Genomic DNA, 4,757 nt, shown 5'->3' with positions numbered 1-4,757 from the left:
GTATTAGTTGAAACTTTGTTTTAAAGTCTGTTTTGGCTAATATGAATATTACTATACTTTCTCATCCTTTCCATTTGCATGAAATATCTTTTTCCATCCCCTCATCTTTGGTCTGTGTGTCTCTTTACCTCTGAAGTGAGTCTCCTGTAAGCAATATATAGATGGGTCTTATTTTGTTTTTTAATCCAATCAGCCATTCTATGTCTTGTGATTGGAGCATTTAGTCCATTGACATTTAAAGTAGTTATTGATAGGTATGTACTCATTGCTATTTTACTACTTGTTTTCCAATTCTTTTTGTACTTTTCTCTGTTCTTTTTGTTTCTTTCCTTGTAGTTTGATAATTTTCTTTAGTAGTATGCTGTGTTCCTTTCTCTCTAGTTTTTGTGTGTCTATTGTAGGTTTTTGATTTGTGGTTTTGATGGGGTTCATATATGTTGACCTATAACTATATCTAGTTGTTTTAAACAGGTAGTCCTTTAAGTTCAAATGCATTCTAGAAGATCTACATTTTTTACTCCCCTCCCCACATTTGTTTTTTTTTTTTTTTTTTCTTTTTTGGTTTCTTTTTCTGGCTGTGTCAGGTCTTAGTTGGAATCTTCATTGTAGCATGCAGGATCTTTGTTGTGGCACACGGGCTTCTCTCTAGTTGTGGTGTGTGGGTTTTCTCTTTCTAGTTGTGGTGCATGGGCTCCAGAGAGCATGGGCTCTGTAGTTTGTGGCACAGGGGCTCTCTAGTTGAGGCATGCATGCTCACTAGTTGTGGGGCATGGGCTCAATAGTTGTGGCATGCAGGCTTAGTTGTCCTGCGGCATGTGGGATCTTAGTTCCCTGACCAGGGATCGAACCTGCGTCCCCTGCATTGGAAGGTGGATTCTTTACCACTGGACCACCTGGGCAGTCCCCACATTTGTGTGTTTGACGTTATATTTTAGACTTCATGTTTAACCCTTAACTGATTATTGTAGTAATAGTTGATTTTATGATTTTTTGCCTTTAAACTTCATAGTAGCTTATTTAAGTGGTTGATCCTCAGACTTTACTGTAACCTTAACTAGTGGGATTTTTCTTTCCTATAGATTCTTACTTCCTTGTATAGCTTTTTCTTCTCTCTTAGGTAAGACCTTTTAAATTTTCTTTTATGGTAGATTTAGTATCGATAAACTTTTTTAGTTTTTGCTTGTCTGAGAAGTTCTTTATCTCTCCTTCTATTCTAAATGATAATCTTGCTAGATAGAGTGTCCTAGGTTACAGGGTTTTCCCTTTCAGCACTTTGAATACATGACATCACTCCCTTCTGGCCTTCAAAGTTTTTGTCTAAAAATCAGCTGATAGCCTTATGGGTGTTTCCTTTTATACAAGTCTTTGTTTTTCTCTTACTGCCTTTAGAACCCTTTCTTTAACTTTTGCCATTTTATTTAAGATGTTTTGGTGTGGATCTGTTTTGGTTCATCTTGTTTGGAACTCTCTGTGCTTCCTGCACCTGGATATTTTCCTCCTTCAGGTTTGTGAATTTTCCAGCCAAAATTTCAGCAAATACATTTTCAACCCCTTTCTCTTTCTCTTCTCCTTCTGGGATGTTTATAATGCTCACATTGGCTTGCTTCTTGTTGTTCTATAGGTCCCTTAAACTGTTTTCATTTTTTTAAATTTGTTTTTCTTTTTGCTGTTCTGGTTGAACAATTTCCATTATTCTATCTTTCAGATCAGGTATGCATTCTTCTGTATCACTTAGTCTGCTATTAATTCCTTCTAGTGTGTTTTTCATTTCAATTATTATATTCTTTAGTTCTGACTCGTTCTTTTTTATATTTTCTAGTTCCTTAAAATTCTCACTGTTTTCATCTATTCTTTTCTGTAATTCAGTTAGCATTTTTATTACTAGTGTTTTGAATTCTTTATCTGGTCAATGATTTATTTCTGTTTCATTAGTTGCTTTTCATGGGTTTTCTCTTGCTCTTTCAATTGAACCAAATTCCTCTGTCTTCTTATTTTATGTAACTTTCTCTTTCTCTATGAAACAGTTACCTATTGTGGTCTTAAAAGAGTGTCTTTATGTGGGAACATCACTACACAGTCTACATGAGCCCAGTGGCTTTGGTGGGAGAGCTGGATTTGATGTGAACAGGAGTCACGTCTTTCCTCAGGGTGTGCTGGCAGCTATCACCTTGCTAGGAGGTGGGGCTGGAGATGGAGGGGCTAGAGATGGAGCCAGATGTGAGCCAGCACTTCCTCTCTGTGCAGTGACCATAACCACCCTATTGCACGTGGGGATGGGTTCCAAGTTGCTGGAGTAGAAGTCCTGAGGATCGAGTTGAAGCCACAGGGTAGGCAGGACCCATGCGGGCTCCCAGCATGGGTTGCAGTATGGGCTGTGGCAGTCTATCTGAAGATAGAGATTGGAGCTGCTTCTGATGTGCTGCCTAAGTGTCAGTAATCGTTGCTGCTGCCCTGCTCAGGCACCACTTTGGGTCAGAGCCACCTCTGTTTCTCAAAACCAGTCTCCCATGTGGGGCTGAAATGTGTGCTCAGCTTAGGCTGGGGCACACACCAGAGCAGTAATGGGAAACCAGCTAGTCACCTATACAATTTTCAATCCTCTCTCTGCCCTGCTTCAGGACCAAGCAAGCATGTGCATGCTCCTCACAAGCAGAGTCCAGGCTTCCCTGGACTCCCAGCCCTCCTGTTAGTACCACTGGCCCTCCAAGCATCCAGGGCGACTCATCTTCCCTGTGTCAACCCCAGGGGTGAAGTGCCCAGTATGTGGCTCACACTACTCCTCAGGGAAGAACTCCACCTGTGCATTCTCCCTTTTCCTCTGAGTCTCCTCCCAGAAGCACAGGTCTCAACCTCATCACTTCCTTTCCCTTTCTACCCAATTCTGTTTGAATTTTCCTTACTGCCTTTGTTGTACAGTGGGAAAACAGTATTTGTGGAAAGAGAGGAGAGAAAGGAGTTCTTGGGAAGATAAATTTTAGGAACTGGTGTATATATCGGAACTGAGGATCTGGATATAGGCTTTCTAAAACTATGTATATTACAAATACTTTGGAAATTTTTTCAGGTGGCTGCATACCTCAGTTTGAAGACCAGTGAGCTAGACACTAATATTGCCAGGGAACACACACCCTCCAACCAGTTTCCACAGGGCACATTTGACCTCCTTTTTTCTCAAACAAGGGATTTAACATGTAGATAATGGGGTTTAACATGGGGTTTATAACACAGAAGAGCACAGAGACCAGGATATCCATATCCAGGGAGTAGCCTACTCCAGGTCTGTCGTAGTTGAAGTTGGCCATTCCATAAAAGACCACCACCATAGTGAGGTGGGGTGCACAGATAGAGAAGGCCTTGCTCCTGCCCTGAGCAGAGGAAATCCGAAGGATGGCAGAGATGATAAGTATGTAGGACACTGCAGTAAACAGGTAGGGGTTCAGGCCAATGGTTGCACTGGCCACATGGAGCACAGACTCACCGAGAGAGATGTCTGAGCAGGAGAGCTTCAGGAGCAATGGGATATCACAAAGAAAGTGGCTGATCTTGTTAGGCCCACACAGAATGAGTGTAGCTGCCAGCACTGTGTATGTCACAGAATTCACCAGCCCACATAGCCAGGACCCAGTTGCCAAACAAACACAGACCTTCACATTCATGAGGACTGGATATTGAAGAGGGTGGCAGATGGCTACATAGCAGTTAGGAGTCGTAGTTGCCAATAAAACACCCTCAGTGCCAGCACATGTCACAAGGAAGAAAATCTAGGAATAACAGTCCTCACAGGAGATGGTCTTCTTCTCCTGGAATAAGTTCACCAACATGACTGGAATAGTGGTAGATGTGTAGCAGGTGTCCAAGAAACTCAGGTTGCTGAGGAAATAATACATTGGGTTGTGGAGGGCAGGACTGACTCTTGTGGCCATTATTATGAGTGTGTTCCTGAAGAGTTGTCAGGTAAATGACCAGGAAGACCAGAAAGAACAAGCCCTGTAGGTTGGGATGGTGGGAAAATCCCAAGAAGATGAATTCAGCGACATCTGTTTGACTGTTCATTTCAAGGGGCGTCACAGCTACAAAATAATGAGAAAAAAGAAGCCATAATGAGAACGTACAAGGAGCACCCCAAATGGTCTTGTAAACTTATAGGGCCATGTAAAATAGTGTTGGATATAGACAGTTTGGACTGTGGAAGGAGGTGTGCAGAAGTGTCTTCAGAGAGACCAGAACTTCTCACTCAGCAGATCTAACCAGCTCAGGCCCAGGGACCACCCACAAATTTGCATGGCTACTGGTGTGTGAAAATAAATGCAGACTTGGTTAAAACCAGCAACAAGCCACCAACCCCTTCATTAGTATGAACTCATTTCTCACTACCTTGGTAATATCTACCTCCTATCATTGCCCTTTTTGGTAAGCATATTAACTTTTCTAAGAAATAAGATTTAATTGCAAAAAATAAGGAAAATTAGAAAAATATAAAGAATTTAATCACCTGCAGAATCAGAATCAGTGCTACTTTTCAGTGTACTCCATTGTAGGTTTTTTCAGTTATGTAAATCTTGAGCTCTGCTTATAGTTTTAAAATATTAGGAGTACAATTTCCCAAATTGGAAAGAAAGAGGTAATACTATCTATTCACAGAAGACATGATCTTATATAGAGAAAATACCAAAAAAGCCACAGAAAGCTACTACAGCTCATAAACAAATTCAGCAAAATTAAATACACAATAATCATTTGCGTTTCTGTACACTAAC

General features: G+C 41.1%; 1 pseudogene; it reads right to left on the bottom strand.

Annotated features, from left to right (window-relative positions):
• Positions 1 to 3,104: 3,104 nt before the first annotated feature.
• Positions 3,105 to 4,053, bottom strand: LOC132424292 (olfactory receptor 5V1-like; annotated as a pseudogene).
• Between the last annotated feature and the right edge of the window lie 704 nt (positions 4,054 to 4,757).

The sequence above is a fragment of the Delphinus delphis genome, chromosome 1 (assembly GCF_949987515.2).
Source record: "Delphinus delphis chromosome 1, mDelDel1.2, whole genome shotgun sequence".
In the NCBI taxonomy this organism is placed as follows: Eukaryota; Metazoa; Chordata; class Mammalia; order Artiodactyla; family Delphinidae; genus Delphinus; species Delphinus delphis.
The sequence above is the reverse complement of the archived record's forward strand: the minus strand, read 5'-3'. Positions and strand labels throughout refer to the sequence as shown.